Here is a 25,415-nt window from a genome sequence, read left to right on the forward strand (position 1 = left end):
GACTTAGCTTGTATTTCTGTTTTTGCCTCCTACGGTGACTCATTCATAACAGGTGATGGTACCTCAAGAGACCTTCAGTTTTAGTATGAAAGTCTAGCCCCCTGACCAGTTGCCAAACTTGTCCCGGTTCTTCTTTCAAACTTCTGTGACTTCCCCATAATGGGAAAGTCACGTAAGGATGTCAGCTCCAGAAAGTGATTCGTTACTGGTCAAAACAGTCACTTTCTAAATCCCATTTTGGCGAGACACCACCTATACAGTGAAATCTCACCAGCCAGGCTCTCCCTTTGCCAGCGCATAATTTGACCAGAAGAGTTCCAGCCCCTACGGTCGAACGATGCTGAAATCAAAGAACAGGGTACAAAAAGGATGTATCAGTATGAAGATGTCAACCGCCCTGAAGCCCATCTTCAGAAGGAGCTCCACCACCATATTCCTGGGTGGGCAAGCTTCACTGCCTTTTCAATAAAGATGGACCACATTCCTCCTGGCTGCACCTGGCCCAGCTGTCAAGAGGGACCATACAGTTTCACCCTCCCTTCTATCTTGGAAGGTGGCCAAGCCATGTCTCTCAAGCCAGAAAGACAAGTCCACCTCTCTTCCCTCTACAATGACTGACTACTCTCCATTTTTAAGGGCCTCCCGGAAACGGTGATGCAAAACACCGTCCTCAGAGCCCAGAGGCGGGGAGACCCCTCTCAAGAAACCCCCGGAGCCCCAGCCATGACCCCTGCAAAAGTAAGGGGACTCGCAGCTGGGGGAGAGATGGGCCAGCCACCTCTCACCTACCAACCCAATACCAGCACTCACACCATTCACTCGACCATTTGCACCCTCACCTGCATCCAAATCCATACCCCCATCACTCTCACCACCATTCACCCCAGCCACGTCATTCCCACAAATGCTGTTATTATTACTTTTATTTTTAGTTTTATTTTCACCTATCCTCTTACTTGCCTCTGCTGGGGGCCCCTGCTGGACAGTGCTTGCATTAACACTGCTGGCACTCCTGCCCAGGAGTGCCACTGCTCCTTTAAGGGCTGCAAAGCAGAATTTACTAAAAGTGCTATGCCTAGGCTCAAGAGATGTAGCACACACTGAACCCATAGCAGAGCCAGAAGCAGGGAAGGACAAAGCACCTGCTCCCAGCACTTCCTCCAGTGCGAACTTAGCCAGAGCTGCCAAGACCCCCTCTGCACCAGACTCAGGTAAGGCACAGGGAGCAGGGGACCCCATCAACCAGTACCCCCTGCAACTTTAGTGGGTGGGGACACCACCAATGAGTCCACGCCCCCTTCACAGGCTGCATCCTGAGTGGGCGGAGCCACCGCCAACTAGCCAACGACCCTCTGTGGGCCTCAGTCAGAGTGGACGGGGCTACAGTCAGGAAGGCCACGCCCCCTTTGCGTGCCACAGTCGGAGTGGGCAGGTCTACCACCAGGGAGGCCACATCCCCAGAGGTGGCCATGCCAGGGCTCCCAGGACAGACCCGGTACCAGTGGCACGCAGGAGCCACTGGTACCGCAGCACAAACTCTTAGAGATGCGACCCCCATACTTGCCGCCACACCGCTGACCTCTTTAGTTCAGGACACTCCCCCTCAGCATCCAGCGGTGGCGGGGCCCACCGACAAAGACCCATCGCTGGATCTGCACACAGGGGAACCCAGCCCTGTGGACACTGACAGGGGAGCGACCACCAAACTGCTTTTCCATTTTCATTTTTGCTGCTGAAAAAAGCTCCACCCCCTTAGTTTTTTTTGTTCCTGAGTCCCAGAAAAAATCCAGTTAGTGCGGATTCATATGTGGGGGACCCAGACACCCCAGCACACACCGCCGGAGATGCGGCCCCAGCTGTCAGCACCCCACCAGCAGTGCAGGAAGCAGCAGCTGCCATGCACTTGATTCTCTGCATGCCAGTGGGTGCACCAGGTGCGAGGTCAGTCCCCCCTGCCACAATGGACTTAGCCCAAGCACCTCCACCATTACCACTGCCTGTCACCGTGCCACCCTCCATGCCACACTCCATATCACTGTCTGAAACCACGCCCCCACCAACAGAGATGGCTCCCTGCTCATGACAGACATTGCTCTTCCTGCCCCTTTGCTGGGAACCCACAATAGAGCTCGAGCCAGGGTGGTCAGGGGGTTCCACACAATGGGACAGGAGGACAGTGGGAAGGGGGACATAAACAAATCAGCAGTTGTTTTTGCATTCTTCCTGGGCTGTTTTTTCCACCTCCCCATCCTCACAGACCTCATCCCAGAACATCTGTTGGACAAAACATATCGGGGACTTGATCTGCTAGATCTGCTGCAGGATGAGGCAGCCCCCCTCACTACTGCTCCCACTTCCTCCATCCTCCCCTTCGCTCTCACTATCCTCTGCTAGATATGCTAGAGTCAGGTGGGAGAGCCACTTGCTCTGGTGCTATCCCACTATGCGTTGCCTGGGGTTCACTTACAAGGCTTCCAGGTGGGTATGGCGTGATGGTGTCGCCTTCTTCCTCCTTCACTTCCTCCTCCACCTGGACAGGGCTCCGTAACCCTGCAGGAGCCCCATCAGTCAGGGCTCTGAACCAGCCATTGTTCTGCAGCATTTCCGCAAAAGGGCTGCTCCCAGTAAAGATGGTAGCTCTCCTTTCCTCCAACTTCCTGATAGACCCCTTCAGCCTCTTCACCGAGGCAGACAGCTCTGATCCTTTTAAGCTGGACACCCTGTTCTTGGCCTGTATTTGTACCAACATCAACTCCTCCCGGAGTATCTGAAGCTGTTTCGTGGCATCTTCGTATTCGCAGAGGTGTGCATCTATGTGGGAGCCATAGGTGGTGACTGACTCCCCGCCTCCCTCGGTGCCTCAATCAAGACGGCTCCACCACCTCACCTCCGCTGGATGTCTTCTTACCTCCAGGAGGAGGAGCTGTCACGGATCTTGTGGCCCCCCCCGTTGTCTTTGCCTTCTGGCTTGCTCCATGCTGGGACCGGCCAGATTTCAGCATACCTCTTACTGAGTCCTGAGGCCTGATTTGGACTGGGAGGTGGGATCCAGAGGCTCAGCCCTGGGATCCAGTCCCACAAAACCTCTCCTTGGATGAGAATGGGCAGACAAAAGTCCACGTAGAAAATTTCCCTTCCCAGTAGCAGTTCCTCCAAACAGCACACACCAGCAGCATACCAGCAGACCACACCTCCAACCAAGCTCCTTCCACGGCAGCTGGAATGCACCCTGCTGCTGTGTGCAATGAAGGATGCCACATACACTGCCTGCATACCTATCGCTGATATCTATATAGCCCATAATTAATTCTTAGAAGGATTGTTGGTTTAGCTAGATTTGTGGATTCAACAATGGTATACCCACACTAACTGATACCTCACCTATTCTGTCCCTATCACTGCAGCAACGCTCCCAACACTGGTGATTCCAGAGCTGAGTGTGACGGGAAGGGCAGCGCCAGGTCTGATATAGATCTGGTGACACTCTGCGGCCAGCCAATCATTGTAATGCCATAACCAACATAGCTGCGTCATTACAGTGAGTGGCAGACAATCCCTGCATGTTGATTGGCTCTCTAAAGAGTGCCAAATATGCAGGGCGTGGACCCCAGATCCCGCTGAGCAACCCTGGAAATGCTTGGCACTCACTGAGCCTCGCAAGCACTGCAATGCTCGGGCGAGTACCGGGCATTACCGAGCATGCTCATTCATCACTAACTATTTTCCAACCTATAGACTAAACCTATTGTTCTTATCCTATTTCCTATATGGTTACTAAACCACTTACTATAAAAACAGCACTTATGCTATCTGAAAGCTAATCCTATATTTGCTCTGCACTATACACTTGTCACATTACACATTAACACTTTACATGACTTATATGCTGTACATTACCATTACACACTATATAAGACGCACATCACTATCACATGTAAAACTACATGACAATATTAACACCGAGCAATTGTTGTCTTCAGGGGCAAGAACAGGGTAAAGGGCCCGTCACACTAAGAGATATCGCTAGAAAAATCGCTATAACTTCACTGGTTTTTGTGACGTTATAGCGATATCGCTAGCGATATCGCTATGTGTAATACTTACCTCCGACCGCTCCCCCGCTGGTTATCGCTGATCGCGTGAGAACGTCCATTTCTCGTCGTCAGCTTCCTACTGGGCTTCCTGCTGTGACGACGAGCGACGCGTGGATGCAGGCGAGAGGACTTCTTCATTGCCTCGTCTGACACGTAAGTAGCGACCCCCGACCCCTGCGATGTCGCTGGTGAGATCTGCCTGTGTGGCAGCTCACTAGCGACTGCTTAGCGATGTACCAGCGATCCTGACCGCGTCGTATCGCTGGTCGGGATCGCTGGTACATCGCTAAGTGTGACAGTACCTTAAGACAGTCCACATTTCTACAGCTGTATTACAGACTCTCTGCTCAGCGGGGGTTCATTGAGCAAATAGGAGTCAGAGATTGTCAGCTCTGCTTCCCATGGCCCTGACTCACAAGCCATACTCCCATACTAAATGCTAGGGTGAAATATGATTAAATAGCACTGGACTGATTTAGATAAACTATGTGAAACTAGAGTCAGTATGTCAGTACATTGCTCTGTACCTGAAACCAACTGCCAATTTCCAATTATTCATTTTACATGCAATTACCATAAAGACATACAACAGAGGTAAAGCACCAATCAGAAGTAGAGACAAATGCATTTGTATAGAACTTTGGATATACAAAAAATTACATTTAATTTTCCATAGTTAGTTTGTTTTCTAAAATCATTCAATAAAAGAACTTCAATATTTTCATTTTGAATGCAAAATCAAATAATTGTAATAATTTTAATAAAAGTGGGATGAAGAATATACAGCCATTCCGAGATGAATTTTACAAATAAGTACACCAGCCACGTCAGGTTTATTAGCTCTGTTTAGTAATGTATGCTGGGTTGTCTGGTGTGTATATAAGACATTCCAGCACACAGTTCAGAAGGTTTCCACAATGTGTATGCAATTAAAGCAGGGAAAGTGTCAATAACACTAATTTCCCAGTTATTAAAGGGGTGATCTGAAGGCAAAGTCACTTTGGTGAAGTTAGTGAATGGTTGGGAGTTTGTAAATCAAGTATATTAGAAAATAGCTTAGATTATGGTATAAAGTAGATAGGGAGTTAGGAGGAAAATAATTGTGCCTTCATACCATCCCCTTTGAGACCAAACGTTAACATGCTAATACGTATGTCACTGTTTTTCTGCCCTCTTACTATACCACTGTGTCTTCTTCTATTTTCTGCATTGACATGTCAGGTTTGCAGAAATTACTTTAAAATCTTATGCATTCAAGTGTCAATAGTTGTCGTTGCCCATCATGCCCTAATCTGGGTGATCTCATTATAATTTGATCAGTAGCAACATTTGCAGCATACCAGTCTAGAGAAAAAGGATGTCTGTTCGGCAAATTCTCCCCAGAACTCCAGTCCAGCTCAGGGCAAAAAGTCTAGGCAGCGAGATGTAAACCTGCTATCCTTGAAAGTCAGTGATGCAAGAAAATGAAACAGTTAAGTAAAATATATAACATATATCCTATATACAGATGTTGCAAATGTTGACACCAATGGACTGCACTCTTTGTAGATAGAGTAGGAGATGCTCATGAAGGGAACAGTCCCAAATATAATCTTTGTAACGGATAAGTATTATTGACCAAAGATAAATAAACCTATATGTGCTGGGGTCCATTAGTCTAAAAGTTCCAATTGAACACTTAGCAAAAACCGTTTTTTCCTCAGTGTAAATTAAGTTAACATTTCTAGTATCTAGTTATGAGCGAGTATACTTGCTGCTCGGGTTTTCCTGAGCATGCTCGGGTGGTCTTCGAGTATTTGGGCATGCTCGGAATTTTAACTTTTGTTGACGAAGTTGCATGATTTGCGGCTGCTAGACAGCCTGAATACATGTGGGGATTGCATGGATGTTAGGGAAAACCCCAGCAACGAGTATACTCATTCATCACTAGTAGTATCCTATTTGCGCGAGTGGATGATTATGCACAATACTGATAACTTTGCTCTTACTTTGAAGATGACTTAGTTGTCCTATTAGGTGTCCTCAAAGAATAGAATTTTGTAGTGGCATCCTAAGGGTCAATTGTTTATTTCTGAAGTCTTTGCCGAAGTCAGAGAGCAGGGCTCTCACTGTTAAAGCTTCTGTCAGTGCTATAATAGCTATAATAAAAGAATTCCCAGCTTGTGGTGTGACATCACAGTTAAGTAAATTTGCTTAGCAGCAGCCACTGGTGGCCAGAATCTTAGTTACTCTTGCGCCTTTGGCAAATCTTCTGTTTCCTTCATCAGGGACAAAGAACATTAGTGATATGCCATCTACAAATCATATTAGGCATGAAAGAAAAGCAATGCCAGCACTGAAAACTGAATTTTATGATTCCTATAAAAGTTCTACATTTTTATAGTACCATATATACTTGAGTATAAGCCAACCGGAGTATAAACCGAGGCCCCTAATTTTGCCACAAAAAAGCTGGGAAAACTTATTGACTCGAGTATAAGCTGAGGGTGTAAAATGCAGCAGCTACTGGTAAATGTCAAAAGTAAAAATAGATACTAATAAAAGTAAAATGGTGGCCCCCTAAGATGCTCCATATTGATATATGCCCCATATAATGCTGCACAAAGGTTAATGGTGGCCCCATAAGTTGCTCTATATTAAAATATACCCCATATAATGCTGCAGAAAGGTTAATGGTGGCCCCATAGCATGCTTTATATTAAAATACTCCCCATATAATGCTGCAAAAAGGTTAATGGTGGCCCCATAACATGTTACATATTAATATATGCCCTATATAATAATGCTGCTGCGATTTAAAAAAAAATATATACTCACCTCTCATCGCTGCCCGCTGCTCCTCAGCATTGCCGGCTCTCTACAGTGACTGTTCAAGCAGAGGGCATGCACTAAACACGTCATCGCACCCTCTGACCTGAATGTCACAGCCAGAGGACCCGGGAGACAGCGCAGCGGTGGAACGGGGACAGGTGAATATGGCTTCGCTCACCCTCCCCCAGTGCTACTCACCCTCCTGGCGTCTGCATATCAGGCTCTGCTACATCTCAGTCCCGGCGTCTGCATCTCTCTTCCTGTCTTCTTACTGTGCGGTTATGTGACACCACTCATTAAAGTAATGAATATGATCTGCACCCCTATGGGAGTGGAGACGCGTCCATATTCATTAATTTAATGAGGGGTACCATGTGACCGCACAGGAAGAGAGATGCAGAGGCAGGGACTGAGATGTAGCAGAGCCTGATATGCAGACACCAGGAGGGTGAGTATGATGTCTCCTGCTTCCCCTCTCCCCCTCCCCCGCCAGCTTTGTGGCGTATGACTCGTGTTTAAGCCGAGAGGGTCTTTTTCAGCCCAAAAAAGGGGCTGAAAAACTCGGCTTTATCTAAACTGATGGCGATTTAACAAGCTTTTCTTGCAACCAGTGAAAACGGACAGCACAAAGATTACATCTGCCTACATGCTATTTTTGTGGTCATGCGGCCAATGAAGAAAGAATGACATGTTAATAGCCCCTTAGAATAAAATGTGTCAATGTGCTCTCATTGAAATGACCGACAGATCTTGGATGATAAACATAGACGTGTGAATAAAGCCAAACGTTTCTATCTAATAAAGCCAAGAAAATACAAAATAAGATGCCTTTGCTGGATATATTGGTAAGTCTTTTACGAAAATACTGTCACTCACGTTTCTAATTTAATACTGTAATAAGAAAGAAAATATATATTTTTCATAGCCAAAACACCCAACTTGTGAATTGTTTAATACCATTTGCGCAAACATGTCATAATAGAAAATATTTTTCTTGGTCAGTATGTTATTAGTAAAAGAACATAGCAGAATAAATAGCGATAAATCATAAAGGGTGACCGGAGGAAAGCACTGACTTAGAGAACATTCTGATCTTTTGGGACAACGTGTAACTGCAATGAATGTTTAGTAGCTAATCAACAGTATTCAATATCACTATAGGGAAACTACTGTATGCAGCGCGAAAGAATGAGATAGAGTCTGTGCAGGCGTTGGGAGGAAAAATATTAAAACATTTAAAACATTTGCGACAGCTTGTTGACAGGTGGTCCATTATTTCCATTAGTTGTACAATCTTTAGAGTCAGTTTGATTATAGCATGAAAGTAGCTGTGCGTAAGAAAGCATTTTCTGATTCAGGAAGAGAAAGATTACAGTAGAAATAGTGGGAGGGTTTTGTTCTTAGCAGCAGTGTGGAAAAAAGTTGGAACGGAAAATAGCTATGCAGAATGTAAATTAAGAGGGGAGGCTTATTTTTTTGTTAGAAAGGAAATACTTTCAATTCGAGTGACATGCCAGTTAAATGTCACGGTGAAAAATTATCTTGAAGGAGAAAAATTACTCTATTTGATTGTAGTTTATTATTTTAAGGCTTTTTTTTTCTCCGTCATGCTTTTTCATTCGAATGCAAGCAGAAGTGAGTAATCCAGCATCCAATGCCATTTTCGGATAACACAACAATGACATTAAAAGGGAATCTGACATACTCTGTTTTATATACAGGGCATCATTCCGAGTATGGTTCTTTTCTGACAAAGCAGTATGACTAATAAATGTATTCTGTCCTTTCTGAGGTCAAGCACCTATTATTCATGCTCATCTCAGGCATTTTCCTTGTCCACTTCCCCAGGTGACAATAATAAAGTACATTGGAGACATAGTACATTACCACTATGGTTATTTTCTTTTTGTTGGCTTTTCCATTTTTCTTTAAAGAGGTTTCTCAATATTATATGACATGACTTACTAAGTAATTGGGGTCCTACTGCCTGTGTCCCATTAATTCTTAAACTTAGATACTTTAATTAATTGTGCTCATGAAAAAAAAATAAAAAGCACCCATGTCAATCATTAAGATTTGTTAAAATATACAGTTGCATGTCAAGAATTTTCCAAGCCATAAGCAAATCGCCTCTTCAGAGAAAAAGAGGACTTGAACTCTATAGCACCACCTGTTGGTAGTAGCGATCCTACAAGTCACAATCAACCCCTTAACGCGTCTTGTAATATGACTTAGGATAAAAGCGCTATAGAGTTTAAGCCCTCTTTTTTTCTGAAGAGGCAATTTACATATTAAATTTCCCAAAGGAGCATTGGACGGTGAGTAAGCCTCCTTACCTTGACAAGCCAGAGCTGGTATGTCACTCTCCACAAGGAAAAACCTTACCCCTTAGACCTCAGTCCAAGCCATATGGCAGCTTTGCTTGTGATTGCACCATGTTGAATCCTTAGTGTTAGGATTCCGTTCTGCTTCACATTTCAGTTGGTTGTCATTTGACTAGTCACATGCGATTTGCATGCTTTTGGATACTTCGGCATTGACTTGCTTCTCTTTGTGCTTCTCTCCAAGTAAAAGTGGAACATTGAGAAAAGCAAGGAGAGAACCAAGTCTACATTTATCCGTAAGTAAAAAACAATCATACGTAGGTGATCATGTGGCGGATGATCGAATTGGCTAACCGAATGCCAGTAGTGTGTATAATACACACTGTTAGGTTTCAGCATGTTGCAGTCACAGCCAAAGTTGCTTGTACCAGAACAACCCTTTAAGTCCACTTGTAAAGAGGTCTTCTATATGGGGAAACAGTGTGTCTATGGAATCTTTATCATCCAGTAGGATGTCAAATAGAGAATACTAACTGGGTTTTCAACTATTTTGATGTTTAATAATCACATGATTTTGTAATATTAAGTGTTGCTATGCACATTTCAAGCTGTAAAGAATTTTATTAGCCTGTCAATATAATGTATTGAATTTCTTTAGTAAAAAATTGGAATTCTTAACCAAAATCAAGAAATAAGAATGATAAGCACATGTGCATAGATATATTTGAGGAAGTTCAAAGATGGGCAAAAGGAAAAAAAAGCAGCAAAAAATCTTCCCAGTTTTATACCTGGTGATTACTCCCAGGACTGTACTATGCTGTTACGTCTATATTACTTGTTAATATTTAAAGCTCTGGCAAAAATTAAGAGACCTCCACATCAAAAAACTGTCATGGGCAGCTCAATCTCCAGACTTGAACCCCACTGAAAACATCTGCAATGTAATCAAGAGGATGATGGATAGTCACAAGCCATCAAACAAAGAACTGCTTTAATGTTTGCGCCAGAAGCAGTGTGAAAGACTGGTGGAAAGCATGCCAAGACGCATGAAAGCTGTGATTAAAAATCATGGTTATTCCACAAAATATTGATTTCTGAACTCTTCCTGAGTTAAAACATTAGCATTGTTGTTTCTAAATGATTATGAATTTGCTTTCTTTGCATTATTTGAGGTCTGGTTCTTTTATTTAATTTGACCATTTCTCATTTTTTTTTAAAAAATACAAAATTTATTGCTTGAAAATTCGGAGACATGTCAGTAGTTTAGAGAATAAGAGAACAAATTACATTTTACTCAAAAATATACCTATAAAGAGAAAAATCAGAGAACCTGAAAATTTTGCAGTGGTCTCTTAATTTTTGCCAGAACTGTGTATACTATTGCTGTAAGTGTCCCTTAAAAATTAGTGCCTCAGAGAGAGCATTCCCAGAAAGAGTATAGATAGTGGTCCCAAAAATAATAGCATGATGCTATTGATGCTTGACTTTGCGGAGACGAGATTCAGCCAGAGAGACAAGTGCCAATGCCGAAAAAAAAATCGTCCACCAACTGTATAGATGGTGAACCGGTCGGCAGGGAGAAGACCCAGGATTGGGGATTACCCTTGAGAAGGGAGACTATAATCCTGACATACTGTTCCTCACTCCCTGAAGAACAAGGGTGAAGACTGAAATACAGCTTACAGGCTTCTTTAAACACCATAGCTTATCTCTCCATTCAGAGAACCAGTCAAGGAGAGATATTTTGGGTTCCAGTTGAGCATGCAACTGAGTCGATTCCCTGATCCGGAATCAGGCAGTGTAGGGAGAGTTGCTGCTGAGCTAAGAAGAGATTTGCTTGGTTCCAACTTATTGTGGGTATACCATATTGATATAGAAGGGTTAATGGTTTGCCTTTAACTGCCTTCAATTCTTTAATTACCTTTTGCTTTTCATTGCTAGAATTTAGTCTCATGACACAGCAGTGTCTTTCTTATCTATGCTTAGTGTCTCTGTATTTCTGTCCTTGATGTAATGCTCGCTGTTGTGAGTTCATTTTCCCCTTCACTACTGAGGCCCGAGGAACTCCCTCTTCTGGTGAAGAAAGGTAGTGAGCCTGATTGTCAAACACCTGGGGCTGATGATGATGACTGGCTGAGTGGAGTTAATGACTGGATATAAGGCTGCCGACGCCCTTCTGGCCTGCGGGTGATTTCTCTGTGGACTTCTAGGAAACCAGTCTGATTCCTGCTCATCTAAAGCTAAGATTTCTGCTTTGCCTTTTTGCATTAGTGTTTTGTTTTCCTTGCTTTTCTGGATTCTGCCATTCCCTGCTGGGGTGAGCTGAATCTCCTTTTGCCTGTTGCTCTGTCTTCAGAATATTCCTGAGTACTGACATAGCTTTTTTGAAGCCTAGCATCTTCAGGGCCTTTTTTACTGTCAGTTGGTTGGCTCTTATTTTCATAGGGTTTTTCATGGATTGCAGACAGCAGCCTTCCTGTCCTTTCCTATCTAAGCTAGCGTGGGCCCCATCTTTGCTCAGTCTATCTTTCTGTCTGTGTTTTGTTCTTTCTTCTTGCTTCACCGTCATTATATGTTGGGGGCTGCCTTTTGCTTTGGGGTCTGCTCTGGGGCAGTTTAGATTTCCCTTTCTGTCTTTAGGCTATGTAGTCCTCCGGCTGTGATCTAGGGGCCTAGGGCATCGTAGGAGCCCCCCACGGCTACTGCTAGTTGTGTTGATAGGTTCAGGGGTCTGCAATCCGATAGCTGCCAACTTCTCTGGTTTTCTGGACTTAGCTAGCATTTCTATTTTTGCCTCCTACGGTGACTCAATCATAACAGCTCGCTAGGAGATTTGTGCATTTTAAAGCAACAGTACTTAATTGAAGTGGAATGAAATTTTGTAAGTTGAAGTTGGAAGTTGAAAGTAAAATATGGTGCCAAATTTAGAAGGAAAGTTGTAAGTGATTGTTTGGTCATTAATGTGTTTGTACCTGCTTCTAGTTGTGTGATTGATATATAGCAAAATTGAGGATCAGCAGAAGGAGGTAGCCAACTGCATGGCTGATAAAGTAGGTTAGAGGCCTATCACATCTGGGCCTTCTTACTTTAGCCAGCTGGTTTTTTGTTGTGGGTGAGAGGCGAGGGCAAGGAGCCTTCCGGCTACACCTTGGCAGGCTCGTTCTGACTTGCTATGTGTGGCCTGTAAGAAAAGGTCCAAGCACACAGAAGGGCATTTCAGAATAAAGATGAGCTGTCTAAGCTGAAGCAGCCTTCCCACGTTCCATGGAGCTGGACTAGTAGGTAAAAGGCCTATTCCTATTCTAGTCAGCTGATCTAACGGGTGATAGGTAATGAGCCTTCCTGTTACATCCTGTAGGTCTACCGGGTGAGAGGCAAGGAGCCTTCCCGCTACACCTTGGCAGGCTCGCTCTGACTTGCTACATGTGGCCTGTAAGACAAGGTCCAGGCACACTAGAAGGGCATTTCAGAATAAAGGAGAGCTGTCTGATGAATAAGTTGAAGACATGGCAACTTATTCTGTGTGTGCAGTCAGAGCCACCCAATGGGATTCCACCACTATGCAGATTGTAAAAGACAGAGAAGAAAGGAAGCAGTAAAACAGGTGGGACCAATATTGAAAAAGGCAAAAATGCTAGAGTGTGAATATTTGGATGTATATAAAAAGGCAAAGACAAGGGAAGAAAATAGCAAGTGAATAAATGATGTTTGAGAATGTGCAGCAGTACGGAAGTAAGGTGTATTATGAAAGTTTTGATTGACAAAGTTTAACCAGAGACCAAGACAAAACAGATGGACTTGCAAACACTGTGGTCAGACTCAGACAAACCCAGACTGAATAGCTACTTGTGTGACCTGTGCTACCGACCTAAGCGAGTTGCGCTAAATCCTGTCTGGACAAGATCATATGTAGTGACATAAGAAGCTGACATAATAGTGTGGTTAGTGGGTAGTGGGGACATTGACCTTTGAGGAGTAAGTTGACAGTAGACACCAGACGACAAACCACATCAGGACCTAGAAGGGTGACTAGAATAAGAAAGATACAGGAGTGTTATCCCTGGAGCCCCTCTGACAAGCTAGCTATGCTGAAGCAGCTGCCTGACCCTGAAAACCAACCATTCCTGTTTTACTGACACATAAAGGAAATACAGCAGACATATAAGTGTACCTGGGCAGACCTAGAGAGGTTGGTGAGTTTAACGGCAGGTGACATACTAGGACACATAATTAAGACACATACAGATGTGGCAAAGAATCAGGCTTGGGGCATAGATGATAAATCTGCACGGTCTGGGGAGACGTACTGTGAGTCACTAAAACAGTGGGCTACAGTGAAACAATCAGAGCAGTCTGTACTCCTGAGTAAAGTGACACAGCAAAAAGGAGAGAGTGTAGAGATGTACATTGGACGGTTACAGCTGAAATGGGTAGACATGGGGTACATTCGCATAAATCCACTTGATGTTAAAATACTGGAGAATGCATTCATTGACGGTATGAACAAAGACTTAAAAGACACAGTACAGACAGCCAGACCTGAATGGAGACATGTCGATCTGAAGACCTCCTTAAGGTAGCTAAAGTAGTTGAACAAACAAGGACGATAAGACAACCTGTCATGTATGCTGGAGCACAAGGAAAACCGTGGAGACGTAGTAGGGGACCTAGGGACCTAGAAACAGTGAGGTGCTGGAATTGTGGTGCTTACAAAACTTATTGTTAGTGACAGTACCCCTATGAATTTACTGTCATGATTAAATTGAAAGAAGGAACCACTCCGCCTTGTTTAAAGCAATACCCCTTGAGCCTAGCCAAATCAATGGCCCTGAGCAGAGGTATTAAAGAGTATGTTAAGGCAGGGGTTCTGGTGCAAAGATCTTCCCCCTGCAACACCCCTTTTGTATCCCATTAAGAAAAAAGGACACAAGGGTTCCTCTGACACAGAATGGTTCATGACTTAAGGGCTATTAATGATGTTACAGAAAGTGTGACACACCCATCTGTCACAGACCCCAGTGATGTCAAAATGTTTCACAGTTATTGATTTGGCGAATGCATTTTTTCTCTGTACACCTGCACCCTGACTGTCAGCATCTTTTTCATTTACTCATGAAGATAAACAATATTGTTGGACAGTCCTCCCACAAGGGGGAAATAAATCCCCTGCCATCTATTCAGCAGCGATGGCACGGTTCCTTAGAAGTGGCAACCACCTCATCCGCATATTGTACTATTACAGTACATGGATGACCTTTTGCTCTTCAGCCCGACCAGTTGTGCTGTGGGGAATCTACAGGTTTCTTGCTATTCTTTTTAGCAGGAAAGGGTTGCAATGTCTCATGTGACAAATTACAGTATTGCAAACAAAAGGTGACATTTTTGGGACATTGTAATGCTGAAGGTACAAGACACCTGACTGAAGACAGAAAACAGGCAATTCAAAATCTCCCTCTACCCAGGTCACATCAGCATCTACACACTTTCCTAGGCTTGGTGACCTACTATAGGCCTTGGATAAGGTCTGCTTCCCAAATGATGCAAACCCTTTATGACTGCTTGTTCTCAGACCCCTATGATCTCACTCAAGAAGCAATTGATTCCTCCCATTCTCTCAAACTGCTCATTGTGTCAGCCCTGGCCTTAGGCATTCCAAACTATGACCAGCCATTTTTCTTGTTTTGCACAGAGCAGGGAGAACATGCTACCGCAGTACTGACCCAACAACAAGGAGGGAAACAGAGACCAATAGCTTACTACTCAGCACTAGAGTTGAGCGACTTTTGTTTTTTTATGGTCGAGTTTCGTTTCGTGAAACCCGACTTTTCCAAAAGTCGGGTCGAGCAAGATTGGCCGATTATAGGGAAAAGTCGGGGTCGTCCCGAAACATGAAACCCAATGTAAGTCAATGGGGAATAAAAGTCGGCAGTGAGAGGAGGACAGGAAACACACCTACAGTGCTCATTTGAATGCCAAAAGCATCAATTCTTCTTACTTAAGCTGGTCAACCTTAATTAACTTCATAATACAAGTTACGCACTGAAAAATGGGGGTTATTTGGCTAAAGTTGTGGGGGGGTAGGGCTGGCTCCAGGTTTTCATGTGCCCTGGGCGAAAGAGCGCCCCTTTAACACATAATACCACAACTCATCATGCTCCGATACGGCAGAGAAATAGCGGTATAGTACAATGAAAAATACTTCACTTTTTACATCTCATGACGAGGCCCATCTATTTCTCCATACAGAATCATTGGTCCCATATAATGTTTGAAACAGTATATGATGAGCTCCATATAATGCTACAGTATATGTTGGTCCCCATGGATGAAGCTCCACTGTCTTATGGGCCCAAATAATGCTCCAAACATAATGGGCCCCATTTTTAATGCTCTAGTGTATAATGGGCCCTGTAAATGCTGCTCTAGTGTCTGATGTCCACCTTTGGAATGTTCCAGTGTATGGTGGGCCCCATCTATCATTCTCCAGAGTATAGTGCTCCCCAAAAATTGCTGTCCCAACATTGAAAACAATCAAATAAGTCTCCTCGCTAGGGAATCCCTGTACTAGTCTGGACTCCTCGTCGTCCCCATCTTCCATCTCACTGCACAGTATTTCAACCTTGCAAGTGCTGTGATCCTGAGCAAGCAGGGGGGGCCCATTCGTTGGCGACGGCACTGATAGCACGGTGGTGTGTCTGATGGCGGGTAGGCCGAACCTGCACTTTCATCTGCAGCTTCCTCTTTGTCACCGTGTAAGATGGAACTGTATATGGGAAGGGTAACCTGAGTTTCATCAGGGTCATATTCAGGCCGGGTAGCGTGCGAGGGGAATGTAGTGGTCTGGGTCAATGTACCAGCAGATTCATCGAGCAGTGGCTGGGCATCAGTGCACTTGTGTCACCCCCAGGAGTACGGTCGCCACAGTGGCATTACCTTCCTCCTAGGGAGTGTGATGTCATGCTTGGGAGCAACGAAGGATCTCTCTAGCAGGTTAACTGATTGGGCGGCGTTATTCCCATGAGTCATGACCCTCCAAACAGCGTTCATGAAGGCAAAGTGTTTGTTTTACGTGGGCAGTATGGTTGCAAAGCTGAACCTTAAAGGAATGTCCAGAAGGGCACCACCATGAGTGGAGCCTACGGCGTAATTTGACTCAACACGGGCAACCTCAACCATGCCAGCTACAGAACAGATGCACACATTGCAAGCTTAATTCCATTAACGAACGAGACTCCGTCATGCCCCACGGTCCGAGTCCGGCTTACTAGAGGGACACGTGAGGCTCTGGCACATGAGATTGGCCAATAACTGGTGTGTCATGCCCTTACATGTCCGTGGCTGCATGTGCGCTACACTGTAAAGGCCAGCGTTTGTCACTTACAGGTGCAGATAACCCGCTGAACAACGTTAGTGATGGGGATCACTGATTACAATTATTACTCGTGAACGATGATTTCCCAGTAAGTGCAGGTCAACCGCAGTTCCGGAATTAGGCCTAACCGTCATTCCTGAAAAAAATGAAAAACTTACGTGTGCAAACCACAGGTGCTGTAGCTTGCTTAACAGCTCGCCAGCCGTTCTCACGCCCAGTATGGGTTACACGTGATTGCACAAAGGTGAGAAAGGGTACCGTATCCCCGGATAACATGTATGGATAGCGTACACATTCAAAAGATATGTCTATACATCAGGAGGCAGGCTCAGACGGTGTTAGGCCCAGTATGGCTTGCACGTGATTGCACAAAGGTGAGAAAGGGTACCGTATCCCCGGATAACATGTATGGATAGCGTACACATTCAAAAGATATATCTATACATCAGGAGGCAGGCTCAGACGGTGTCAGGCACAGTATGGATTTGACGGCCCAGACTACACAGCGGAGGAGCAGGGAGAGGTAAAGATTGCAAATGCTGGGGCCCTGCCCAAGCAAGGGGAGCCCACTCGTGGGCGTCGGTACTGGCACTGGGCCCCTCATAGTACGGCGGTGTGTCTGACGGCGGGTGTGCACCACCACCGTCAGAGACACTTGATTGCACTTTGAGGGACCCTGTGCCAGTGCCCGCGCCCAAGAGTCGGCCTACCCACCTGTCCAGGGCAACGGCACTCGCACGGTGTCGTGCGCTAGGTGGTGACCCCGGCCATGGGGGGGAGGCAGCACAGTTAGGGAGTTTTAGAAAGTGGCATATGTTGATGTTGGACAATCAGCTGATGCAAAAGGCGAAATAGGTCAAGTCCCAGGACGAGATGGACCAAAGCAAGCCATTTTTCTGTCACCCTATGTGTCATCAGGGGAAGGTGGGACAAAATCCTTGGAAACCCATGCATGGTTCATTTTAATGAAGGTTAGATCATCCACATTTTGGGTTGACAGACGGGTCCTTTTTTCTGTCAGGATTGATCCAGCTGCACTGAAGACTCTTTCCGATAGCACACTTGCAGCTGGGCAAGCGAGCTCCTGTAAGGCATATTGTGCCAATTCAGGCCCAATTCAGGCCAGGTGTCCAGTTTAGCAGCCCAATAGTCAAAGGGGAATGACCTGTGTGGGAGAACATCGATATGGGAGGAAAAGTAGTTTGTAACCATAGTTGACAACTGCTGTCTCCTGTCACTTTCCATTGATGCTGTATTACCAGTTGTGTGAGCGGTACTTGAAAAATCAGTCCACAACATTGTCATGAAACCCCTGTCTCCAACGCCACTTCTGCTGTGTGCACATTGAACACCTCTGCCAAGCTGCCCCCGGCCCGTACGGCTCGTGTGAGAACCATCACCGCTGCTGTGTGCTGGGAATGCCTCAAGCAACCGATTTACCAGAGTTGCTTGTTTATTAGCCAATATTAGGTCAAGGTTCTCCTGTGGCATGATGTTTTGTAATTAGCCTTTATAGCGTGGATCCAGGATGCTGGCCAACCAGTAGTCGTCATCGTTCATCATTTTGGCAATGCGGGGGTCCCTTTTTAGGATCCGCAAGGCATAATCTGACATGTGGGCCAATGTTCCCGGTGTCAATGATGCACTGCGAGTGCTGGTTGGAGGAGCACTTTCTGGCAAATCCACATCCCTCCAGTCACGCACAAACCCTGTACCAGACCTTGCCACGCCAACATTTTCACTTGCCCCACGAGATGCATCCTCCTCCTCTAAGTAATCATCCCCATCATCATCCTCCTCCTCCTCTTCTTCCTCCAACTCGTCCAGGAGTGGTCCCTGAGCAGACAATGGCTGAATGTCATCAAGGATTCCCTCCACCTCTTCCTCCTCGTCAACATTGGCTGCAGACGCCTGCTCCTTAAGGTGCGTCAAAGTTTGCATGAGCAGACGCATAAGTGGGATGCTCATGCATAGGATGGCGTCGTCTGCGCTTACCAGCCGTGTGCATTCCTCAAAACACTGAAGGACTTTACAGAGGTCTTTCAGCTTCGACCACTGCACACCTGTCAACTCCATGTCTGCTCTCAAAGTGCCTGGCCGTGTATCCTCCCACAAATGCATTATGGCCTGCCTCTGCTCGCACAGCCGCTCCACCATGTGCAGGGTGGAGTTCCACCTTGTTGCAATGTCGATAATGAGGTGGTGGTTGGGAAGGTGGAGCAATCGCTGCAGCTTCTGCATACGAACGGAGTGTACAGGCGACCGGCGGATGTGCGCGCACAGTCTTCGCACCTTATGGAGCAGGGCTGTTAACTCCGGATAATTTTTGAGGAAGCACTGCACCACCAGGTTCAAGGTGTGAGCCAAGCAAAGTATGTGGCTGAGTTTTGAAAGGGCTATGGCTGCCACAAAATTAAGGCCGTTATCACTAACTACCTTGCCTGCCTCAAGATGTACACTGCCCAGCCATGACTCAGTTTGTCGCTTCAAGTACTCGGCCAGCACCTCGGCGGTGTGTCTGTCGCCCAAACACATCATCTGCAACACAGCCTGCTGACGCTTTCCACTAGCTGCTCGTTAGGGGGACACCTCGTGTGCAACAGTGGCAGCTGCAGATGGAGTGCTCGTACGACTGCGCTCTGTGGACGAGCTTTCGCTTCTGGAGGAGGAGGAGGAGGAGGGTGGAACGCCTACAGCCAACTGTTTCCTATACCGTGGGCTAGGCAGCACTGTCCCACCACCGCTGTCCCCTGTGGACCCTGCATCCACCACATTAACCCAGTGCGCAGTGATGGACACGTAACGGCCCTGGCCATGCCGACTGGACCATGCATCAGTTGTGAGGTGCACCTTTCCACTCACTGACTGCTTGAGTGCATGGACAATGCGGTCTTTCACATGATGGTGGAGGGCTGGGATGGCTTTGCGAGAGAAGAAGTGGCGACTGGGTAGGTCATAGCGTGGTACTGCATAGGCCATGAGTTCGCGGAAAGCTGCGCTTTCCACCAACCGATAGGGCATCATCTCAAACGAGATTAGATTGGCAATGTGGGCGTTCAAACCCAGTGTACGCGGATGAGAGACTGAGTACTTTTTTGACCTACTCATAGTGTCTGGGAGGGTGAGCTGGACTTGAGAGCTGCATATGGTGGAAGTAGCGGTGGACAGGGCGGACTGAGAGAGGGTTGATGATGGTGATGGAGTTGGTGTTCTTTCTGATGGCCTAGATTCAGTATTTCGTTGATATAACAGTGGGATTCCCTGACTGCTGTGGCCTTGCAACGACACCTCAACATTTGCTGCTGTGCTAACCGGTGGGCTTACAGTGGGGGAAACAATGTAGCGTTGCTGACTACCTTCTTTGTGATCAGTTGTACATGTGGCACTTGAGGTTTGGTGTTGTGTCCACGCTTGCAAGTGCATGCTGGTTAAATGTCTAAGCATGCAACTGGTATTCAAATTTTTCAGATTTTTCCCTCGGCTAAAGGTCTTTGCGCACTTCTTACAGATAACCTTGGCCTGATCATGAGGATTTTGTTCAAAAAAGTGCCACACTGCACTCTTCCTACTTTGGCAGACAGCGGCCTAGCACGCTGTGATGTTTTGACCCTCTGGACAAGCTGTCCAGCAACTCTTTTGATTTTTGGAACCTGTCTTTGGAGTGCTCCGGGCCTGCCAGATAACAGCTGTTGCGATGTTGATGTCTGCTGTGGATGCTCCTCATTTGAGCTATTGGAAGCAGCACCCTCTTCCCCCAATGGATGCCAATCTGGGTCAACAACTGGGTCATCCATCACCTCCTCTTCAATGTCATGTGCACCTTCCTCTGTGTCACCGTGTATGGTGGTATAGTGTGCGGGAAGGGGCACCTGAGTCTCATCAGGGTCAGAATCTGGCTCTGTACACTGCGAGGACAATGTAGTGCTCTGAGTGAATGTACCAGCAGAATCATCTATTAGCGGCTGTGCATCAGTGCACTCCATGTCAGATTCATCTTGGCCTGGGTAATTCACCATTTCACTTGATAATCCAGGCATGGTATGTGAAAACAGCTCCATGGAGTAATCAGTAGTACGGCCTGCATCATCCTTCAATCTTGGTTGTGGTGAAGGACACAAGGAAAGGTGTGGTTCATGAACATGAGCCTCCAATGACGACTCAGTGCTTTTACTTTTTACAACTTCAGAAGAGGAGGCGATAGAGCTGGAGGCTGAGTCAGCAATGTAACACAAAACTTTTTCCTGATGCTCTGGCGTTAAAAGCGGTTTGCCAACTTCTAGAAAACTAAGCCTTCGAAGCCTTATGGAGCCAGACGATCACACAGGCTCAACACCTCCTGCATTCGGTCCTATTTTGCTTTTGCCACTACCATCAGATCCACCACCAACACCATCATTACCAGCTGCCAACCCCCGCCCAATTCCACGGCCTCTTCCACCAGCCTTCCTCATTTTTTGTAGAAATGTAGACAAAATCCAACAAACTATATAGTAATGTAAAACAAGGTACAAGGTGTCTATAGGACAGGGGAGATTTAGATTTTCTGAAGGAAAAGGGAGATTTTGAATTTCTGCAGACACTTGTGGACACTGGACACTTGGATTGTGTGAGGCCCACTGAATATCACAGTGCTATGTCACAGGCTCGATGGCACAGCTGTGAAAAAAGTGACTACAGGATAAGGGAGATTTTGAATTTCTGGGAGATTTTGAATTTCTGCAGACACTTGTGGACACTGGACACTTGGATTGTGTGAGGCCCACTGAATATCACAGCGCTATGTCACAGGCTCGATGGCACAGGTGTGAAAAAAGTGACTACAGGATAAGGGAGATTTTGAATTTCTGGGAGATTTTGAATTTCTGCAGACATTTGTGGACACTGGACACTTGGATTGTGTGAGGCCCACTGAATATCACAGCGCTATGTCACAGGCTCGATGGCACAGGTGTGAAAAAAGTGACTACAGGATAAGGGAGATTTTGAATTTCTGGGAGATTTTGAATTTCTGCAGACACTTGTGGACACTGGACACTTGGATTGTGTGAGGCCCACTGAATATCACAGTGCTATGTCACAGGCTCGATGGCACAGGTGTGAAAAAAGTGACTACAGGATAAGGGAGATTTTGAATTTCTGCAGACACTTGTGGACACTGGACACTTGGATTGTGTGAGGCCCACTGAATATCACAGTGCTATGTCACAGGCTCGATGGCACAGGTGTGAAAAAAGTGACTACAGGATAAGGGAGATTTTGAATTTCTGCAGACACTTGTGGACACTGGACACTTGGATTGTGTGAGGCCCACTGAATATCACAGCGCTATGTCACAGGCTCGATGGCACAGGTGTGAAAAAAGTGACTACAGGATAAGGGAGATTTTGAATTTCTGCAGACACTTGTGGACACTGGACACTTTTGGATTGTGTGAGGCCCAATGAATATCAGAGCGCTATGTCACAGGCTCGATGCAGCAGGTGTGAAAAAAGTGACTACAGGATAAGGGAGATTTTGAATTTCTGCAGACACTGGACACTTTTGGATTGTGTGAGACCTAATGAATATCAGAGCGCTATGTCACAGGCTCGATGCAGCAGGTGTGAAAAAAGTGAATACAGGATAAGGGAGATTTTGAATTTCTGCAAACACTTGTGGACACTGGACACTTTTGGATTGTGTGAGGCCCACTGAATATCAGAGCGCTATGTCACAGGCTCGATGGCACAGGTGTGAAAAAAGTGAATTGTAGAATTGGGCAGAATAGGAATCTCCCTAGAGTGTAGGTCTGTAAGAACGGAACAAGTCCTCCACTTATCCTTCCACAGTGACACACAGATAGCTTCACTGTGGCTGTGATAACAGCCGTTACACGGTACTGTGTGAGGAGCGTACACCGCTGTATGGTGTGAATAAATGCACGCTCAGTACCTTAGCAGGACAAAAAAAAAATTGGGATTGCTTTTAAAAAAGCAGTTTGCAGAGCAGTGGGGAAACAGCAATGCAGCTCTCAGGAAGCCTTAGAAGGCAGCCTAACAACCAACACCGCTGATCCACCGCAATATAGCCTCCCCTTGCACTGCACACACAGTGACTGGTGTGTTTCACAGGCAAAATCGCTAGCAGCAGAAGCAGTTTTTTTGTCTTCTTCCCTGCCTAACGCTCTCCCTACAGAATCAGCAACCTCTCCCTATGCTAAGATCGGCAGAAGTAAGATGACGGTCGGCGTGCACACCCTTTTATAACCCCTGTGACGCCCACCAAAGCAAGCCAATCACTTGCATGCCCTTCTGAAAGATGGTGGCGACCCCTGCCTATGTCATCATGTTGCCCACAGTGTCCGTGGATCCTGATTGGCTGAAAAAGAGCGCTAAACAAACTTTTGAAATGCGACTTTGGCGCGTAAGTCGCCAACCTCGTGGCCGACCTCATCCTAGGGTCGGGTTTCGTTTCATGAAACCCTACTTTGCCAAAAGTCGGCGACTTTTGAAATTGTTCGACTCGTTTCGCTCAACTCTACTCAGCACAATTAGACCCAGTGATCAGAGGGTCACCTACGTGTGTCCGTGTGGTAGGAGCAGCTGCACTACTACTAGGAAAGGCATGTGAGATCACTCTGACTTTTCCTTTGACAATTTATTCCCCACATGACATCCATTCCATACTCATACAAGTCCAACCAAAACATCTGTCTATGGCCAGACCGCTCTGACTTGAATGTGCTCTACTAATTCCTGAGTATGTCACCCTCAAAAGATGTAACATTCTGAATCCAGCCACACTCCTACCTGTGAATTCAGAAACGGGGGAATTGGTGACAGCTTAGCAAGTGAGGAAGAATACTTTGACATGACGTATGAACATGACTGCATAGAACTGATGAGTCAGGAGACAGTGAGGTTTGCACACATTCATGAAAAACCTGTTCCTAATGCAGATTTGGAGTTTTTTGTAGATGGCTTCAGATACCACCAGGATGATTCTACACTGTATATGCAGTAGTATTCTCACATGAGGTAATCTGAGCTGAATCACTCCCTCCTCACAATTGGTCACAGGAGGCAGAGTTGAAGGCACTCACTGAGGCATGTAGATATGGTTAGGCACACTAAAGGGGCATTTCAGAATACAGGTGAGCTGTCTAAAGTTGAAGTAGCCTTCCCACAACAATCCATGGAGCTGGGCTGGAGGGAAAAAGGCCTATTCCTTCTAGCCAGCTGATCTAATGGGTGAGAGGCAGAGAGCCTTCTCGTTACATCCTGTAGGTCTACCGGGTGAGAGGCAAGGAGCCTTCCCGCTACACCTTGGCAGGCTCGCTCTGGCTTGCTACGTGTGGCCGCCCGTAGATATGGTTAGGCACACTAGAGGGGCATTTCAGAATAAAGGTGAGCTGTCGGTAGAAAAAGATTGAAGCCATGGCAACTTTTTCTGTGTACAGTCGGTGCCCCCAATGGGATCCAAGACAGCTATGCAAATTGTAAAAGACAGAGAAGAAAGGAAGCAGTGAAACAGGAAACAGGTGGGACCAATACTGAAAAAGGCAAAAATACCAGAGTGTGAATGTTTGGATGTACAAAAAGGCACAGACAAGGGAAGAAAATAGCAAGTGAATAAATGATGCTTGAGAATGAATGTGCAGCAGTATGGAAGGTGTATTATGAATGTTTTGATTGACAAAATTTAACCAGAGACCCAGACAAAACAGATAGACTTTTAAACACTGTGATCAGACTCAGACAAACCCAGACTGAATAGCTACTTGTGTGACCTGTGCTACTGACCTAAACGAGTTGCGCTAAATCCTGTCCAGACAAGATCATAAGAAGCTGACATAATAATGTGGATAGTGGGTACTGAGGACATTGACCTTCGAGGAGTAAGCTGACAGTAGACATCAGACGAACAACCCCATCAGGACCTAGAAGTGCGACTAGAATAAGAAAGATGCAGGTGTATTATCCCCGGAGCCCCTCTGACCAGCTAGCTTTGTTTAAGCAGTTGCCTAACCCTGAGGACCAATCATTCCCGTTTTACAGACACATAAAGGAAATACAGCAGACATTTAAGTGTACCTGGGCAGACCTAGAGAGGTTGGTAAGTTTAAAGGCAGGTGACGCACTAGGACATATAATTAAGACACACACAGATGTGACAAAAGGATCAAGCTCTGGGCATGGATGATAAATCTGCATGGTCTGGGGAGACATACTGTGAATCACGAAAACAATGGGCTATAGTGAAACAATCAGAGCAGTCCGTTCTCCTGACTGACGTGACACAGCAGAAAGGAGAGAGTGTGGAGATGTACTTTGGACAGTTACAGCTGAAATGGGCAGACATGGGGTACATTTGCATAAACCCACTTGATGTTAGAATACTGGTGAATGCATTCATTGACGGTATGAACAAAGACATACGAGACGCAGTACAGACAGCCAGACCTGAATGGAGATATGTAGATCCGAAAAGACCTCCTTATGGCTGGTTTCACATTAGCGCTTTTTAAGCTCATGCACGGCCGGGGGTAGCTCCGCCCCCGAGCTGGCTCTCTGCCCGGCGTGCCCGCCCCTTGCTTGTAGCGCCGCCTCCTAGCGCACAGCGGCGCCTGCGATCGGCGCACCCTATCTTTAGCATAGGGTGCGCAGATCGTGCTCAGGCCGTGCGCTAGTTGCGCTTTGACCTGCGCTGCGCACTTTTGACGGTGCACCGTGCGCGCCAAAATCAAACTTTTCGGATTTTGGCGCGCACGGCGCACCGTCAAAAGTGCGCAGCGCAGGTCAAAGCGCAACTAGCGCACGGCCTGCGCACGATCTG

Source organism: Dendrobates tinctorius, unplaced genomic scaffold, assembly GCF_039654945.1.
Source record: "Dendrobates tinctorius isolate UK_male_01 unplaced genomic scaffold, ASM3965494v1 ptg000064l, whole genome shotgun sequence".
Taxonomy (NCBI): Eukaryota; Metazoa; Chordata; class Amphibia; order Anura; family Dendrobatidae; genus Dendrobates; species Dendrobates tinctorius.